We start from the raw sequence: 21,590 nt of genomic DNA, 5'->3' as shown, positions 1-21,590 counted from the left end.
TTTTTACCCTCGGTCTTTTACCCCCTGTTTTTTTACCCCCGTATTTTATCAATGTTTTGTACCCCTTGTTATTTTTACCTGCTTTTTACCCCTATTTTTTACCCCTGTTATTTTTACCCCCTTTTGTACCCCAGTTATTTTTGCCCCTGTTTTTAACCCCTGTTTTTACCCCCTTTTATTTTTACCCCATGTTATTTTTATCGCCTGGTTTTTTTACCCCCTGTTATTTTTACTCCATTTTTTACCCCCTGTTATTTTTACCCCATTTTTTACCCGTTATTTTTTACCCTTTTTTATCCCTTTTTTATGGCCCCTATTGTTTCTACCCCATGATTTTTTACCCCATGATTTTTTTACCCCCTGTTTTTTTACACCATGTTATTTTTGCCACCTGTTTTTTTCACTCCCTGTTATTTTTAGCGCCTGTTTTTTATTCCCTTTTTTTACCCCCTGTTATTTTTATCCTTTTTTTGCCCCCTGTTGTTTTACCCCATTTTTTTACTCCCTGTATTTTTACCTCTTTTTTTTACCCACTCTTGTTTTTACACACTTTTTTTTTACCCCTGTTACTTTTACCCCTATTTTTTACCCCCTTTTTTCACTGCCTGTTTTTACCCCCTTTATTACCCCTGTTATTGTACACCCTGTTTGTTTACCCCTGTTATTTTTGACACCTTGTTTACCCCCTTTTTTGCCCGCTGTTATTGTTAATCCCTGTTTTTTTACCCCCTGTTATTTTTACCCCATTTTTTTACCCCCTGTTTTTTGCTTCCTGTTTTATTTGTCTCCCGTTTTTTTACCCCCTGTTATTTTTGTCCCATGTTTTTACCCCATATTTTTTTACCCCTGTTATTTTTTCACCCCCTTTTTTACCCCCTGTTTTTATCCCCTCGTTTTTAACCCCTGTTATTTTTACCCTCTGTTTTTATACCCCCTGTTTTTTACCTCCTTTTTTTATCACATGTTTTTTTTACCCCCTATTATTTTTACCCGCTGTTTTTTACCACCTGTTATTTTTACTCCCTGTTTTTTAACCCCTATTTCTTACCCACTGTTATTTTTTACCCCCTGTTTTTTCCCATTACTTTTACCTCTTGTTTTTACCTCTATTTTTTACCCCCTGTTAATTTTTCACCCCCTATTTTTTTTACCCCTCGTTTTTTACCCCATGTTTTCCCCCGTTATATTTACCCCCTTTTTCTTACCCCTTGTTTTTTTTACCTGTCATTTTTACCCCGTTATTTTTACCCCCCGTTTTTACCCCCTGTTATTTTAGCCCCTTTTTTCCACCCGTGTTTTTTAACCCCTATTTTTTTATTCCTGTGTTTTAACCCCTATTCTTTTTATTCCTGTGTATTTTACCGCTTATTTTCCCCTATTTTTTACCCCTTTTTTTACTCCTTGTTATTTTTACCCCTGTTTTTTTACCACCCTTTTTTACCCCTGTTATTTTTACCCCTTTTTTACCCCCTGTTTTTTACCTCTGTTATTTTTACCCCCCTATTCCCCCTGTTATTTTTACCCCCTTTTTTACTGCCTGATTTTTTACCCCCTGTTATTTTCACCCCTGTTTTTTACCCGTTGTTTTTATCCCTGTTTTTACCCCCTGTTATTTTCACCCGTTTTTCTACCCTCTGTTTTTACCCCTATTTCCTTACCCCTGTTTTTTTAACCCCTGATATTTTTATCCCCTGTTATGTTTATCCCCTGTTCTTTTACCCTCTGTTTTTTACCCCTATTTCTTTACCCCCTGTTATTATTAACCCCCGTTATTTTTACCACCTGTTATTTTTACCCCTATTTTTACCCCCTTTTTTAACCCCTTTATTCTTGCCCCTATTTTTACCCCCTTTTTTAACCCCCTTTATTTTTGCCCCCCTGTTTTTTTACACCCTGTCTTTTACCCTTTGTTATTTTTACCTCCTGGTTTTTACTCCCTTTATTTACCCCGTTATTTTCACCTCCCGTTATTTTCACCTCCCGTTTTTTTACCCCCTGTCTTTTTTACCCCGTTATTTTTAACCCCCTGTTTTTTACCTGTATTGTTTTTACTCCATATTTTTTATCCCCTGTTACTTTTACCCTTCTTTTTATCCCGTGTTTTTCTACCGCATATTTTTTTACCCCCTGTGTTTTTACTCACTTTTTTTACCACTGTTATTTTTACCCCTGTTTTTTTACCCTTGTTTTTCACCGTTATTTTTACCGCCTGTTTTTTAACCCCTGTTTTTACCATCTGTTTTTATTACCCCCTGTTATTTTTACCACCTGTTTTTACCCCTTGTTATTTTTACCCCCTTTTTTGCCTCCCCTGTTTTTTACCCCTGTCATTTACCCCCTGTTATTTTTGCCCCTGTGTTTTTACCTCCTGTTATTTTTACCCCCTATTTTTTATCCCCTTGTTATTTTACCCCTGATTTTTTACCCCCGGTTTTTTACCCCCTGTTTTCTTTACCCTTGTTATCTTTTACCCCCCGTTATTTATTTCCCTCTGTTATTTTTTACCCTTTTTATATTTACCCCTGTTATTTTTTACCCGTTATATTTTACCCCTGTTATTTTTTACCCCTGTTATGAGACAATATTAAAATTGTTAGAGTTTGTTTAATTAACTTATTAGTGTATGGCGCTATCAAATATTATCATCAATTTGCGATTTGCACAAGCTTAAGAGACGTAAAGATATGTGGGTTGAAGGATAAATTTACTGACCTTTAATTCTTTGAATTAACGAGAAGCCTTCGGCAATTTGAATAATTAGGAATAAGCCATGGTAATCCCAAAAATCGATGGGTAATTGTTAAAAGAATCATAAAGGCGTATGAGTTCCAAACCACCTCAGAAAAAAAACTTTAAAAGGAAAAATGAATAAAGAATTATGACACATATATATATATATATATATATATATATATATATATATATATATATATATATATATATATATATATATATATAGAATAGAATGTAGTCAGTGTTCAATTTTATCAATCTAAAGAAACAAAAACAGTGCTCTCTCTCTCTCTCTCTCCCTCTCTCTCTCTCTCTCTCTCTCTCTCTCTCTCTCTCTCTCTCTCTCTCTCTCTCTCTATCAGTTACCTTAAACCAAACCACCATATGCATTGGGTTATATAACACAGTAAAGATGAAGTGGATTACGTAAACCCGTAAAATTTCAAAATGACAATACCATCTAGATAACAAGCACAAAAACACTCCATGAGTAAAGGGTGAGAAGTGGGAGTCTGATAATCACCAACAGCTTACACGTGCCATAAGAATATAAAGAATCTGGCAAAAATGTAAGGCTTCAGCAGATTATAGTATAACGAGTTTTAGATACGATATGACTGAAGTGGATTTCTTTTCATGAAAACTGTGAGGGACTTGAAATTTTTATAGTATAATTATGGATGAAGCAAGAGAGAGAGAGAGAGAGAGAGAGAGAGAGAGAGAGAGAGAGAGAGAGAGAGAGAGAGAGAGGGCTAACGCCTGTAAGAGAGTTATATAATCCTGGATAAGTAAGGCCGAAAGCAGTGCCTGATAATTTTAAGTCTTTCCTTCAAGCTACCTTTGGATAACTATTGCAATAAGTATCTTTCATTCAATTATATAATGTCATAAAATTTGAAACTGTACAAAAAGTAATGGTATTGGGAGTATAAGAATAATTGATTTCTTCGACCCCAAAAATTGTGACGAATTTATGTCTTTTACCACTAGTTAATTAAAAGGTAATCATAAAACGAAAAATCAAAAGTTTCCTCTTGAAATATAACGAGCGAGGGCCAGGTCACAAGTATCTTATTTCCTGAAAAGATCAAAGTCACCTGATAGAAATCATGAGTAAGAGTTAAGTGCCAGAGAAGTTATTGAAATATAAAAAAAAGGGAACTTCGAAAAAATTGGCAATTTTAATATTAGCGGGGGCACTTCGGAACGCAGCTTCTTTGATGTGTGTTGAAATGCATTTCGCTTTGATGTATTTTTTTTTTTTTTTTTTGCTTTTTCTGTCATAAAATATATTCAGTTTCTCTCCACAACCACTTACAGCAGGGCACCAGTGATCATTGGATGATACATTTTTAAAAATTAGTAACGAAATGTCTATAATTCTGTTATATATCTTATGTATACGAGTCTTAGAATATTGTCTGAAATAATAGGTGAAAATAATCCTTGCACATAATTACAGCTTAAAACCTTTTTTTATACATGGCAACATTATACACGCGTACAGTGTAGCTATGAATTTTTTCTAGGCACTTTCACCTTCTCTCTGCGTCTGATAAAAGGAAATATGTCACAACGTCATCACGAACTGTATTTGTCATGTTTTAGTCTGATATAAAATTTGAATTTACTTTCTCATGCCACATCTCGACTTGTGGTATTTAAATTTTCCGGCAAAATCCCTAACCCCTCTTTTTATTCACATCACTAATAACAGTCTGCTCTGAACTCAAATTGAGGTCCTTGAGATCAGTTACCTGCAGAGTGATCGTATTTCATTTTTTAGTTAGTTATTCCTGAAGTAGTTCCAGCACTACCTTCGAGTGATCTAACTAGAGAATGTTGCTTGAGGTACATCGAAATATTTTATCATTAGATTTAAGTTCGAAAGAGCAAGGTCTTCCATGTAATTAAATGTAAGTTTGTTGGATTTGTCAACAAAATAATTAAAAGAACCAAATTAAAAATAGAGTGAACTATCTTAAAAATACGTCAAAGAGGAATATGTACACGAGAACTTACATGTTTGAAAACAGCCATTTCTAAAACTATATTTCGAAGCCTATTCGAAGCGCCTCTTCCTCTGTTCCAGTATCACGGGGGTGGGGGTGATTTCCATTCCATCAGTCTCAAAAGGAAAGAGTTATCGCGTGTAATCAACTCTGCTCCTGTGAAAGAACTCCTGCACGGCCCGGCGGTTCATAGGATCAATCCTTCATATCAAAGGGCACACAGTATCCCTGGTTACTCATTCGACCAGTATGGACTCCTTTGAACTGTTTGAGATACCATCAAGTCCATTTTCCCTTTTGAATTTACTTTCGACATCAATGAATTTAGATGCTATGACTTCCCTTTAATATAAAAGCATGCCGGTCATTCAGTTGGATATCTGGCATTTGAATTCAAAGCCAGTCATCTTTAAAGAGCGGGAGGTCCAGTGCACCTCGTCTATTCTGTTCGTCTGTCAGTATGCCTCTCTCTCTCTCTCTCTCTCTCTCTCTCTCTCTCTCTCTCTCTCTCTCTCTCTCTCTCTCTTTCTTTCTCTCTCTCTCTCCTAGAACTATAAAACTCATAGTATGAGTCTAAACTCCATAAAAATATAAAAACACAAACACACACACACACACACACACACATATATATATATATATATATATATATATATATATATATATATATATATATATATATATATATATGTGTGTGTGTGTGTGTGTGTGTGTGTGTGTGTGTGTGTGTGTGTGTGTATGTGTGTGTAGAATATACTGGTCACTTTTCACCAGATACATATGTCAGGTCGACAATGGTACCTCGTTCTGATTAGGGGACCCGGGTTTGTTTCCCGCTTCCGGGCATCATAATTTCTTCATATTTCTTGCATCTGAATCTTAAGGCTTTGTAGTGACAAGCATGATTTTCAAGGAGCAGCCTGGCGAGACGGAAAGCTCTTAATTTACCGGTTTTTAGTTGTGAAAGAATTACTACCATTCCGTTGATGAATCGCCAGTTGCCGGTAAGGAAAGAGGAAAAATTGTCGTACGAGAAAAAGTAGGAAAGTTTATAAAGTCTACGGTGTTATCACGCCACATTTCACTTACTCGCTCTCTACGCCGTAAGGGATCGTTAGTGGAAAAGGGAAATATTGAAGTCGGAGAAACGATGGCTGTTTAAGCCGGGCACTCACGTCCGAGTCCATTGTATGATGCAGTCGGAGTGGGCGTGGTTTAAACATGATTGATTGTGAGCGAGACGAATTTTCTGTCTGGTCTGATGTAATCGAGGCCGGCTGGCTGTCAGCAGGGTCGATGGAACTGGCCGATGAGGTCTGAAATGAACAATTAACGCTCCAACAAGACCGTCAGACAGGTATTTCACAGATTTGTCTCGTTTGAAACTGATAGTCTGCGCGTGAGTGGCGTCTTTGATGAAGCCTGAACGACGGAAATTTTCATGTATCAAGAGGGCTCACCCAAGTACGGTTTAAAGTGTCAGAATTGTGGGTGAATAAATAATTCTGGATAAAGTTCTTTGAGACATGTAAGATTAATCATAAGCAAGTTTGCGGTAAGCAAAAAGCAAAGAATAATCATACAGGCAAAAACGGACTGCTGCTTATTAGCAATGCGTTAGGGAATACTTGCAGCATTTTCCGTTAAATAGATTTAATCCATATGATTCAAAGCTTGTCATTACTTTAGCTAAAAAACTTCCCAAGAGCAAATCATCTCTAACCAAAAATCCATCAAATCGCAATAGGATGATTCTGACTTTTCCTATTCATCGATCATCTATTTTTTTCTTTCACATTTTTGTAAAATATAAGAGTAATCTTTCCTCTTAATGACCCACATCAAGCTAAAATGATAATGTTTCCCCCTCCTCTTCACTGAATTGGGTAAATATATTCAGTGAGCATCTCGCGTTCAATTTAAAAGTTGATATTTGCATCTATTGACATTAATTTCATCTGACGGACGAATAATAATAATAATAATAATAATAATAATAATAATAATAATAATAATAATAATAATAATAATAATAATAATAATAATATAATTATTATAATTATTATTATTATTATTATTATTTATTGTGGTTGTAGTTGTTGTTGTTGTAGAGTACGAAGAAAAAGATATCTTTAAAATTGCAATTCTGCCTAATTACGATGATGATGGCTCAAGAACAGAGGGAATTCAAATCAAGTTGTAGACTAACCCGCTAAGACATCCAAATCATGATGATACTAGTATGGTTTTAATTGATACTACAGTTAAACTGAATGTAATATGCATACAAACACGCCAGTAGTATACCACGATTTATGAATAGAAAACTTCCTAAAAAAATTTACAGTTCAACAGCTCTACAATAATTAGCTACACTCAAATTTACAGTAAATAGCTGTACCCAAATTCAGTACCCTTCGTTTATTACTACACGGCACAGTTGGTAACTAGATTTTTTCTTCATTTCCTTCATGTAGTGAAAATGCTTATTCTAATTCTAAAAGCTTTAATTTTTTTGCGACTGAGTAGATTTCCAAATCGTAACCAGAAGCAGATTTTACAGAATATCGATCCATGAGCAAATGAACAGCAGACAGATGTGTCAGAATTTACAACGAAAGTGACAGAATTTATCTGGAAATCGATTTTAGAATTGTGTCAATACATATCTATAAAAGTCTGCTTCGCTACAAAAGTGACTTACCGAAAACCTCTGCTGTATTATTTACTAGTCCAATTACGCCTTCTGCATTCAGACTAACGTGTTCAGGCGGCAATTTGGATTGTTTGATGGCCGAATCTGCCAAATTATAGGTGTGTAATATTTCTCTTGCAAGTCAACATGTAGTTTAAGTAGTTTTCATGTCATGCATTCTTACAGGGGAAAATGCCTTTCTTACAATAACTTGTATGTGATATATAAAAGCACATTTGATAAAATTGATTTTGAATCTCGATAACTTGAATCATCTATCTATCTGTCTATATATATATATATATATATATATATATATATATATATATATATATATATATATATATATATATATATATAGATATAGATATAGATATACAGTATATATACATATGTATATATATTATATATATACATATATACATATGTATGTATATACACACATATATAGTGTGTGTGTGTGTTTTGTCAACATTTATGTGGTACGCAAACCATGACCTATGTAATACTGAAGTCCTGATAACCCAACTTTATACCAGGAAGTATAGAGCAAAGCCACTTTCAGAGCCTCAGTTTCGCAACCGTTTCATTTTCATCAATCCCTAAAGGAGACAGGTGTCGCTTTTAATCAACTCTGGTTCCGTGAAAGAACCCTAACACGCCCCAGTAGCTCATAGGATCAATCCTTCATATGAAAGGGAGCTGTGTTCCAGGTTACACGTTCGATAAGTATGGAGTCCTTTGAACCGTTTGAGATACTATCAAGTCCATTTTACTTTACGAATTTGCTTTCGGCTTCAGTAAATTAAAATGTGGTGATCTCTTTTATTATCGACTGTGTACGCTAGGCATTATGTCAAGGATTATAAACACATAAATACTGATGACTTTTACCGATAGTTTAATGTTAGTAAGAGTCATATTTTCTATCTTCATCGCTGTCATATTTATATAGATATATCAACAATATATATATATATATATATATATATATATATATATATATATATATATATATATATATATATATATATATATATATATATATAGGTTGTGTGTGTATGTGTGCGTAGGTATACATAAGAAATTCAGAAGTCTTTATCAATAAACCAGCATCAAACGAATCATCATTAAAGGTAAGCGTTCATATATATTTCACAGATGTGAATTTCAAGAATCACCAGATATCCGAATTCATTCGACAAGTGACCCACATTCTTATTTGCAAACATTCGTCTACGTTGTCTTTGAAGTTTTGTTTATTCGGCCAAATATTTGCTCAATCATTAGTAAACATTACAATAAGTACTGGAGCGTTGTCGGTCACGAGGTAAAAGCCATTACCCTTGTCCTGGATTTTCTTTTTCTAAATATTTGCTGACAAAAGTAAGTCACGTCAAAGAATGAATGCAAGTATCAGGTAACAGTTCTGGATGCAAGTACTGAGTGTGTATAAGTACACTGTAAAGTAGTGAAGTAGGACATTGTAGTATTGGGGTTAAGATTTGTTTTAATTCGGTCGGCCCAGCTGATATTCTAAAGTTGATTTCATCCTATTAGTTCAATCTTTCGTAAGGAGGTTAATGAAAATGTAATCCGAGTTCCTCTTTTTAATTTTTTTCATGATATAATAGACAATAGCTCAGTTTTTGCGTATTTACATGTGTATTTACGAAATAGGAAATAATAAAAAAAACTTTGATTTGTGTAGGTATAAAGGCAGTTTAAAATATAACTATATTTAGGGTAATGTTTCAAACCAAATGGCATAGGCGTATGAGGAACATTTTATGTAAAGTGCATTGCAATAAATTCAGATTATTTTGATATTTAGAGTTTCCACAAGGGTTGTAATTTTAATTATGTCAAATATTTAGGGAGTGTTGATTAGAAGAATTTTGACATGAAAGATACTAACATTTTTTATGAACAGAATAATCAGACAGATTGCAATTTCCGTATTCGTATTGACGATAACCTTGAATATATAAAGATAATCCTATAAATATGACAAATAATATTAATATTTATGCAAAGTTAATTTCAAAATCAATATACAACCATAACAAAATAATATTCCGACGTTAATCTATTTTATTCATGGAAGGCTCTCCCTGGTGTTTTCAGCATCAGAATATATAAATTTTTATCGCTAATTTTCCATTGAATGAAAAGGATTAACTCCGGACAATTATATCGCAGTTAATTATCAGGAAGCGAAAATAGATGGTATTTCTATTAGGTTTTGATAAGTTCCATTTGAATAACAATTGCCTTTGATGATGATTTACAGATAATTTTTATTCGTGAAGGGAAATTAGTTTTACTTTCTTGAGAATCTCCGTTGTTTACTGTCTGTTTTTAACATAAAAGAATTGTCTTTGAAGTAAAAAAAAAAAAAACATTATTCATTTGTATTAAGACTTTAACTGTTTCCTCTTTGAGTCCTCATATTTTACGACTGAAATGCCACCAAATGTTCAATTCTTATATTGAAGTCATATTCCACGACAGTGTAAACACCTCAAAATAATAACACTTTTCATGTATTACCTTTAGATCTAGTTTTCCTTATATCCCAAGCTTCACAAGCTATGATCCTAATATATGATAATGATAATGTATATTGTGATTTATTCTTACACTCATCTGAAATGTTTGTGTAAAAATTTTCAAGTACAGTATATCGATATTAAGAGGTATTTCTGGCTTAATATATAAGAAAATGTTATATGCAAATTATTGACAAAACATATATATATATATATATATATATATATATATATATATATATATATATATATATATATATATATATATATATATATATATATATATAACGCTCTACCCACTTTTACTCTTTAGAAGAACTGGGTCGACGGTAACCCCAGTGTTCTGCATTTTTATTCTTGATTACGTGAAGTTACATTACATAAATTATGTGAAATGAAAAGATGGATAAATCAACATGATAAACGAATCCCTGAGAGCATTTCGAAAGGAAAAGGTGGCTAAACATAATAAAAAAATACCTGAAACTATTTAGAAAATATTTCGCAGGCAAACAGAAAGCAGCAACATCAGGTTTAAAAAATATCTTTTGAATTTTTAGAATATAATGTCCAGTAATGTTAACTTTCCGAGAAGCATTAAAACGAAACAAAACTGAGCTGCTGCTGTTCATACAATTGATATTTATTTCGCAATAGTTTTGTATGATATTCAAGGCGAACAATATAGGAAAAGAAAAAATAAACCATATTATTGCATAAAATATCTTAGACAATTGAAATATAGTACGTACTGTTATTTTCAGAAAAAGTGCATTGTATAATGGCAGCAGATATTTCAAAAGGTGCTTTCTGCACAATATAGTTAATTAAATTTACGTGTCTAATTAAGCTAGCCGTAAAAATAATAAAATGTCGAAAATTTTTAGCTGGCGTCTAATCAACTCCATTCAGAACTTAATTAACTTTAAAACCTTTGTAAATTCTCACTTGCAGCGTTGTTTCGTTAATGTAATTCTAAGCGGAAGATTTATTTCGAGAGAATATATAAGGGTTAATGAATTATTTTTATTAAGAATTTTAACGAAACCAGTGTATGTTGGCTTCATCCAATATAATGTTGCTTTCAGTGAATTTATGTATTTCCACTTATTTACTTGTGACTTCCTCGTCTTTTAAAACAATTTTATATTTTCCTCACAGTGGCTTTCATTCACACGCTGTGGAATATAGCCGAGTAAATATGCAGAGCGTTGGTATAGCGAAAATACGGAAATAACGCATGAAAATGGCGTAATGCAGTTTTAATGCCTGGTGCCTTGAAACGAAAAACCTTTTGAAAGGTCCGCCTTTGATCTCCGACCTTAGCCTTACTAGCCTTTCTTTCTCTCTTGAAAGCTAATCTCGGGGGCAGCTTTTATGCCTCTCTCTCTCTCTCTCTCTCTCTCTCTCTCTCTCTCTCTCTCTCTCTCTCTCTCTCTCTCTCTCTCTCTCTCTCTCTCTCTCCAGCAAAGACTGTAAAAAGATTTTAATTTTAGTACAGCATGAATTCAATGTCAATGTGGCATTAGTCATTACTGAATGTTGCTGGGAAGCATATTGCACAGGATACAAGAAGCACGAGGCGTCACATTTTAATGGTAATTAGCAATGGGTGAAATGTGGTTTTGAAAATTTCATATTTTATGCAAATCTGGTAGATAATTATATAATGGTAGATAGACAGTTGTCTTCCTTTGATGTTGATATAAATTGACAAGCAACTTATGATGATTCATGGAATCCTTCAAAAAAAAAAAACTTACAATTATGTTTCCATTGAATATTGTTTGTTCTAAAATATATTTAAATCTCTCATTTTAGAGCGAAGTCGCCAGTGCTTTACACTGAAGAGGTAATTTAAGCTTAGGGGAAAAGGTATAGCTGTAGAAGATTTTTGAAGTATCAATTTTAATATAAAATATTTCCATTCTGTGTTGAAGAATTGAGACGGACAAGATACCATTCGAAGCAGAGTATGTGTATATATATATATATATATATATATATATATATATATATATATATATATATATATATATATATATATATATATATATATATATATATATATATATATAGTATGAAATGGGTAATTTCTCTGTTGAAAAGTAAAATGTTTGTATTTGTTATAATTGCATACACGAGAGAGAGAGAGAGAGAGAGAGAGAGAGAGAGAGAGAGAGAGAGAGAGAGAGAGAGAGAGAGAGAGAGAGAGAGAGAGAGAGAGAGAGAACGGGAATATGATACAAAATAGTCAATAGTTTCATGATGGTTGATTTAAAAAAATTAGGAATTATTTGGATAGATTGGTGTAAACAGTAGAGGAAAGAACACAAAGTGAGTGAGAGCCACAGACAGTAATAATAACAAATAAATATAACCATGAAAATAATAAAATGAAACCTAAAGAAATATATTGGATATTTTAACCAACGGGAATTAAATCATACCTTTTCTCTAAAATTAATGTGTAGCTATAACAAAATTACTTTTACTTCCAGGTAACAAGATGACGTTTTGTCAAGAGAGGCTAATGAAGTGGACCAGCAAATTTCAGAAATAGAGGGATCTGGAGGAATGATTATAAGGTACAAACTTAATTATTTGCAGGTTTCATGTTGACGTGTTTGCCCTTGACTTCTTGACACTATGGAAAAATCATAATGTTAGAAAAATTTAATTGAAGTTTTCCTGAAAATATTGATCATCTTTGAAAAATATGCTCAAGCAAAATGTCCATTTATTAACCAAAAATGACTATCAAAAATGAACAAATAAATAAATATGTGAAAAATGTGTATGTGAATTTGAAATTAAATTGTTATGCTGAAACACATCTCAAAATAAATGTGATAACCATCAGTTATAAAATCATGAGAGCTTTATATCTGAAATAATTTTCTGGCATTAATCCATTTCATTCAGTGAAGATGCGGCTGGTGTTTTCAATATAAGAATATTTGCATTTTTATTACCGAGAATATTCCATGCCGGCATTAACTAGAGCAATATCATCTTTATGTATTTGCATTTCAATAACATAAATGAAAACTGCTAAAACGATTGATGGAATGCGTAATAAAACGAAAAGAGATATTATGAAAAATATTCCATACGTATAAATCAAGCTTTGTGACATTATTATATACCCAATAGACAATATTCATTATTTTACAAAATATAATTCGATAAACAAATATTCATAAATTTCCTGTTTAAGGTTTCCTAATGAAAGCTGTATCATACGAATATTTGTGATAATATAAATACATGACTGGGGAAAAAAAGTAGGTAATTATGAGTGAAATTTGTTTCCAGTAGTTTGTTAGTTCAAAGGAAGCAACTCCATTACTCATAGTAAAGGCAGTGGTGGAAATAGTGATCACAAGGGAAATAAGGATTTAGAAAATTTATTAAGTAAATCTGCGAAGATAATCACACGTACGGTTCGGTGTTTTGATAAATTCATAGAAGACAAATTGCAGATTGTCAAATCTGGTCCTCATAGCAACATATGTGTGGTTGCCATGATAACATGTTTGTTGTCATGCCAATGAAGGAATATTGCAAATTTACATATAGGTAATCTCGAAATTATAATGAGCCTGTCACCTTGTTGGGATTATAATGAGCCTGTCACCTTGTTGGGAAACTGCCAGACACTAAATGCTAAAAACGCAATCAAAACTTTAGCACTTCCCCTACAAAATCCCAGAGAGTAATGCTATATAATTTTAGACAAATTAAATAAAATATATAATTCCCGAACAAGAGCATCGTTTGACTTTTAGATGTATTTCAGGATTAAAATGCAAGACGTGGCAACTATTTCATGACTTCAGCACCCAGTATAGAAACAAGTCTTTTGGTAGTCAACATATACAACGACCAATCACAAATAAGGATGAACCAGCCAGTGAGAAGACAGGGATTACACGTGTCAAGGGTGTTCCTTGTGCTTAAGGATTGCTGTTGGAAGACTGCTCGAAAAGTATCAAATGGGTTTTCAAACGTTGTGGCTATGGGGGATCTTATTAAGTAAAATCGTTCTATTGTATAGAGATAAGCTTTAATGTGTTTTAATTTGATTGAGTTTCATTTAGCAATTTTTCATGTGGGATTAAAATTAATATTAATACATTATTTTGGTTTTATATACAAAACGGTGTAGGATGAATCTTAATGGCGACGTCCTTTTTCCATCAAAAAAGAAGTATTTTCAGTTTGTCTCAGATACTTGTATTTATGGGAGTTCTGTTGTGATGTGTTCTGCTCCAGGTGGTAATACGTTTGTCACATTTTATCTTCTAAAGTCATTGGAGATAAGGGACGACCAAGAATTAGCAATTAATCGCAGTAAACGAATGCAGGAGTTGCAAAGAAGGAAGGGCAACAGAAACAACAATAGCTAATGCAGCGATTTCCAAGTGCATTCGAGCAAACCGCCAAACAGACGAGAAGCACCTTCAGTTTATGCCTTTCCTTGAACTGGAAATGTCTGGGTTCTCATTGGTTGTCACAACCATCACCACCCCTGATTAGTCGGTGTTTATGGTTACGTCGTACATCCGGTGTTGCTTATGTCACTTGGTGTTGCCATAGGGAGCCGAAAGGTAAGTTTTGTAATTTCTTTTCATATTAATATGACGTTTTCACCAGCTGTCCAATTTCGGATGACTTAAAAACATATTCGCAAGACTATCAGATGGAAACAGGTCAGTGAAGTACACTTTATTAACTGTAGTTATCACATTCTTTGTACTGAAAAGTTGCCACTTCTATTTCGTTCTTGTCTATGCAGACGATATCCTGCGGTGTAGCCAATTTGTGATAAAATATTTTCTTTAAAACTGTCCTATTTTGATTGATCGATTCCCTTTTTCTGTTCAAATTATCTATTGTATATCAGAAATATAAATCAGTTATGTCTTCACTATGTGAAATAATATTTTAGGAGCTATAATACATTTAATACCGATGTAGGTACTTTTGCAAAGTAAAGGTCATCCTTGAAAACAAAGTCTTCAAAGTAACCAAATAGTTTTATATGAAACCTTTTGTCTATATGATAATGCCTTGATCTAGGTCAAATATGATTAAGAAATGTAAAAACTGAAATGAAATTTTATGATATCCTTAAACAAGACCAGTTCTTTATAAATAAAAATGCTTTAGGATCAGAATTCAACATTTGACAGCTATTCATGACGTCAGTAGCCAACTAGTAACCGAGTCTGGTAGAAACTTGAACAGCAGCCAATCGCAACTGAGGATAATGCTGCCAATAAGAAGGCAGGGATTTTATGAGGGTGTTCCTCTGATTTATAGAATGCTTTTTGAAGATCTTGTTCGATTTTCGTCAAGTAGCCCGTCAAACGCTCTAGCCATGGGGAAGTTTGTCGTATAGAGATGGTGGGCTTTCAACCACATGGCCAATATAGCATCTGTTTACGTCCCGAGATCCACAGCATCCCTCTGACCACGTTTATCTGATTCTTCTATATGTGCACAGTCACGAAGTCCACAACAGGCTTCACTCTCCGTCACGGCTTACCATACATATGGGATGTCTTTTAGACAGTCCCCATACTCGCTATTGTCACTCTAACCTGAAAATAATATATTTTTTAAAGCTTACCTTAGTTTATTATACGTTGATATACTTTTTTTTAGATAAAATGTAAATACGTATTGCTACTCGGATATTTCTATGATAAAAGAATGATTTTTTTTAACGAAAACTTGCAACAAATAAATTGGAAAAAGGTGAACACCCAACAACAGTAACTAAAAAACTTTATGGACGTAAATTGACTGAGACGAACATAGCTAGAGCGTTTGAAAATACAAATTTTCTCCATTTGAACAAACCTCCGAACAGTAACGCATGCTGACGAGGTGGACAGGGAACTATTACATCATGGCAAACGGAATGTAGACGTCACAATGGACACCAACCAATCGGGGTTGGAGAAGGCTATGACAATCAATCAGACAACAGATATTTCCAGCATATGGAAAGGCATAAGCAGAAGGCGTTCCTCGCCTTAATGCGTTGCAGTTTTGGATATTTGCTCATGAGATAAGTTTCAGATAAAGAGGTTTCTGTTGTTTTTGTCGCATTTTTGGATCCTGTTGTCTCTTACTGCTTACATTTCCTCCTGCTTTGTTACAGAACCATAGGAATAGCTTCTCTCATTTCCATTTTATCTGATAAAAGAAATAAGCTTCAGTAAAATCAGCAAGACTAAGCATAGACAACTACATTTTTTTAGAGTATGTGGGGGGCCATAACAGAAGGCTTCCATAAATGTGGTGAGCGTAATAAGGAGGGTAGGCGTGGTGTGGACATCTGAACTGTTACCATCAAATAAGCTGAGGCTGATGGTGGTTGGTTTACATTAAGAGGGCTTATGCCAGCATAGGAAATTTCCCAGAAATGTGGCGGTATGTTAAAAGGAGTCAGATGCTGACAGATTATATATATATATATATATATATATATATATATATATATATATATATATATATATATATATATATATATATATATATATATATATATATATATATATATATCTCACAAAATAGACACACGACTCACTGCGTAGCATTCATTCCTACTACTCGTGTTAAACCTCAATGAGACGGGACGGTTTAGATTCCAGATTGTTTAATTTACAAAGTACAATTTACCAAGTATGTCTTCGAAAGCTAGTACTTTGTGTATATATATATATATATATATATATATATATATATATATATATATATATATATATATATATATATATATATATATATATATATATATATATGAGGGATTTTGTTATTGGTTTTGTTTTTATGCTATTGTTTTTATTTCAAGCTTTTGCTGTCTTTGTTAAATCGTTCACTTATTTTTATTACACTTTCTTGAATATAAACCTTAACAGAAATCTCCATAATAAATAAATCAGCCTGTACGTAATAGTTTTTATTTCATGCAGATGAAAGTTGGCCACCTGCCAAAACAGGCCCTTGCTTAAAAGCGGAAGATAAAAGTTAAAGAAGCCTTCATGAATCAATAGACTGTGGTTAGTCAATATATTTGTAAAGAATTAGAGGCTGGGTTACATTAAGCTGGTTATGTCAACGAAGGTCATTGCCCAAAGCAATCCAGTGAGTGTGTTAAGGAATTTATACGTTTGGTGTGAACCTCTGGACACCATTCCTACAGAAATGTGAATAATGCAAGCTGTTAGATACACAACACTGGTGGATTTATTCAGTTTCAAATCTTCAAACTTAGCATTCATAAAGAATCTGTATTACTGCTAAGTAAGCTCAATCTAATTATTTAATGCATTTTAATAACCTTTTTTACTTCTTAACACAGCTCCCCCCCATAAGCTGGTGCGATTGAAAGGCCACTTATCTAAATTCGAGCACGTTTTCCTAACAGATGCCCATAAATCATAGGAATGCCCTCATGCCGCGAAATCCTCGTCTTCTTAATGGCTGAATCGTTATCAGTTGTGATTGGCCATTGGTACATTTCTACTGCCAAGGAACTGTTTATTATTTTAGCTGCTGGCGTCATGAACAGTTGTCATATGTTGTTTTTTAATCTGAAAATATATTTTTAAGTCAAATTAAGTTTTTGTTCTGGAAAGATGTTATTATATTTTAGTTCTGTTTCAAAACACTGATTCATACGTATAAAGTATCTGACCCAAAACGAGGCAGCATAACAGAAATAAAAATATATATATAAAAAACTATTTGGACTTTCTGTAAGTCTAGTTTACTTTTCTGAATGAACGCAACTTTGGTAAAAGTGATGAAACATCTGCAGTGATATGAATTGAAATGTAGCTATTAAAATATATTTTTGAAAAATATACACTTATAATTAACTAATATTGTATTGAAAATAGATAAAACGGGCTGGAAAGGCGAGTTAATCATGTAAAATATAATGTTTTGAAAGGTATGTTTCCTTACAGTTTGGCATCAATGGAAGACGTTGTCTGCATAGTGTAGAATGATATTGAAATACTGGCAACTTCTCCATGAAAAGAATGTGATTTTTACAGCTATTTAACCGTATTTCGTTGTTCTATTTTCATCCTAAAGTCTTAGGAATATGTCATAGAGTACCCTGTTAACAAACACAGATAAAAAAAGGAGTCATATTAATAAAAAATAATACTAAAAGACTTGTCTTCTGGTGTCGTGTGGCAACTCTTATGTTACGTAACCAGCCCCAGGGGATCACAGAAGAAGTACTTCATCATAGAAAACCGATAGCATGACGTCACCATGGGAACCAATCAAGATATTCCTCGTCTTATGCGTTGCTGTTCGAAGATTTTCCAAAATCGCGAGTTTTGTCGTTTCATCCCTACAGCCAAGTAGACCCTATGCTTATTTTTTTCTTCTTTCTTCGAATATTTTTAGGTTTTCCCGTTTGTTGTTTTGTTCATGTATTCCTGTTCATTTTGTCACGTTTTTATTTATTAAATAAATACTTTTTCAGTCATAATAATGGCATTTTATTGATTTTCTTCCAGGGACAACCCAAAAATATTCAAAGAAACAAGAAAAAATAAACAGAGTCTCCTTATCTGGAGCGTTTGAAACGACAAAACTCATGAATTTGGACAGATAGGTAGATAGATAAATGGAAAATAGATAGACAGGGTGACTGAGAGATAGACAGATACAGAGAGAGGGAGAGAGAGTAGTGATATATATATATATATATATATATATATATATATATATATATATATATATATATATATATATATATATAATATATTATATATATATGTAGAAAAAGAGGATGACAGGTAGATAGTTAGGGGGAAAGGGCGTCACCCTCAAAATTCTTCCTACACGTGTTTGTATATAATATAAAATCTTCTTATTGAATCAGTATTCAAGTTCATTATTTAGGCTAGAAATACACAACGAAACTATATATTACTTTTAAGTAAAATCACCTAATTAACTAAAGCATTTTAATAACCTATTATATGACGATTTTACCTAGTAAGGCTCCTTTCTCTAGAGCGTTTGAAAGGCCATGTGATAAGGATCCTTTAGCTAGAGCGTTTGAAAGGCAGTGAGATAAGGCTCCTTTAGCTAGAGCGTTTGAAAGGCCTTGTGATGAGGCTCCTTTAGCTAGAGCGTTTGAAAGACCGTGTGATAAGGCTCCTTTAGCTAGAGCGTTTGAAAGGCCTTGTGATGAGGCTACTTTAGCTAGAGCGTTTGAAAGGCCGTGTGATAAGGCTCCTTTAGCTAGAGCGTTTGAAAGGCCTTGTGATGAGGCTCCTTTAGCTAGAGCGTTTGAAAGGTCTTGTGATGAGCCTCCTTTAGCTAGAGCGTTTGAAAGACCTTGTGATGAGGCTCCTTTAGCTAGAGCATTTGAAAGACGGTGTGATAAGGCTCCTTTAGCTAGAGCGTTTGAAAGGCCGTGTGATAAGGCTCCTTTAGCTACAGCGTTTGAAAGGCCGTGTGATAAGGCTCCTTTAGCTAGAGCGTTTGAAAGGCAGTGTGATAAGGCTCCTTTAGCTAGAGAGTTTGCAAGTCAGTGAGATAAGGCTCCTTTAGCTAGAGCGTTTGAAAGGCAGTGAGATAAGGCTCCTTTAGCTAGAGCGTTTGAAAGGCAGTGTGATAAGGCTCCTTTAGCTAGAGCGTTTGAAAGGCAGTGAGATAAGGCTCCTTTAGCTAGAGCGTTTGAAAGGCAGTGTGATAAGGCTCCTTTAGCTAGAGCATTTGAAAGGCCTTGTGATGAGGCTCCTTTAGCTAGAGCGTTTGAAAGGCAGTGTGATAAGGCTACTTTAGCTAGAGCGTTTGAAAGGCCGTGTGATAAGGCTCCTTTAGCTAGAGAGTTTGAAAGGCAGTGAGATAAGGCTCCTTTTGCTAGAGCGTTTCAAAGACCGTGTGATAAGGCTCCTTTAGCTAGAGCGTTTGAAAGGCAGTGTGATTATGCTCCTTTTGCTAGAGCGTTTGAAAGGCCTTGTGATAAGGCTCCTTTAGCTAGAGCGTTTGAAAGGCCGTGTGATAAGGCTCCTTTACCTAGAGTGTTTGAAAGGCCGTGTGCTAAGGCTCCTTTAGCTAGAGCATTTGAATGACCATGTGATAAGGTTCCTTTAGCTAGAGCATTTGAAAGCCCTTGTGATAAGGCTCCTTTAGCTAGAGAGTTTGAAAGGACTTGTGATAAGGCAACTTTAGCTAGAGCGTTTGAAAGGCCTTGTGATGAGGCTCCTTTAGCTAGAGCATTTGCAAGTCAGTGAGATAAGGCTCCTTTAGCTAGAGTGTTTGAAAGACAGTGAGATAAGGCTCCTTTAGCTAGAGCGTTTGAAAGGTGTGATAAGGCTACTTTAGCTAGAGCGTTTGAAAGACCGTGTGATAAGGCTCCTTTAGCTAGAGAGTTTGAAAGGCACTGAGATAAGGCTCCTTTAGATAGAGCGTTTGAAAGGCAGTGTGATAAGGCTCCTTTTGCTAGAGCGTTTGAAAGGCCGTGTGATAAGGTTCCTTTAGCTAGAGCATTTGAAAGGCTGTGTGATAAGGCTCCTTTAGCTAAAGTGTTTGAAAAGCCTTGTGATTTGGCTCCTTTAGCTAGAGCGTTTGAAAGGCAGTGAGATAAGGCTTCTTTAGCTAGAGTGTTTGAAAAGCTTGTGATTAGGCTCCTTTAGCTAGAGAGTTTGAAAGGCAGTGAGATAAGGCTCCTTTAGCTCGAGCGTTTGAAAGGCAGTGTGATAAGGCTCCTTTAGCTAGAGAGTTTGAAAGGCAGTGAGATAAGGCTACTTTAGCTAGAGCGTTTGAAAGGCAGTGTGATAAGGCTCCTTTAGGTAGAGAGTTTGAAAGGCAGTGAGATAAGGCTCCTTTTGCTAGAGCGTTTGAAAGACTGTGTGATAAGGCTCCTTTAGCTAGAGAGTTTGAAAGGCAGTGAGATAAGGCTCCTTTTGCTAGAGCGTTTCAAAGACCGTGTGATAAGGCTCCTTTAGCTAGAGCGTTTGAAAGGCAGTGTGATTATGCTCCTTTTGGTAGAGCGTTTGAAAGGCCTTGTGATAAGGCTCCTTTTGCTAGAGCGTTTGAAAGGCCGTGTGATAAGGCTCCTTTACCTAGAGCGTTTGAAAGGCCATGTGATAAGGCTACTTTAGCTAGAGCGTTTGAAAGACCATGTTATAAGGATCCTTCAGCTAGAGCGTTTGAAAGGCCTTGTGATAAGGCTCCTTTAGCTAGAGCGTTTGAAAGGACTTGTGATAAAGCTACTTTAGCTAGAGCGTTTGAAAGGCCTTGTGATAAGGCTACTTTAGCTAGAGCGTTTGAAAGGCCTTGTGATAAGGGTACTTTAGCTAGAGCGTTTGAAAGGCCTTGTGGTAAGGCTCATTTAACTTGAGCGTTTGAAAGACCATGTGATAAGGATCGTTTAGCTAGAGCGTTTGAAAGGCCTTGTGACAAGGCTACTTTAGCTAGAGCATTTGAAAGACCATGTGATAAGGCTACTTTAGCCAGAGCGTTTGAAAGACCATGTGATAAGGCTACTTTAGCCTATGCGTTTGAAAGGACTTGTAATAAGGCTACTTTAGCTAGAGCGTTTGA

Source organism: Macrobrachium rosenbergii, chromosome 40 (assembly GCF_040412425.1).
Source record: "Macrobrachium rosenbergii isolate ZJJX-2024 chromosome 40, ASM4041242v1, whole genome shotgun sequence".
Lineage (NCBI taxonomy): Eukaryota > Metazoa > Arthropoda > Malacostraca > Decapoda > Palaemonidae > Macrobrachium > Macrobrachium rosenbergii.
This window is presented reverse-complemented; position numbering follows the sequence as displayed.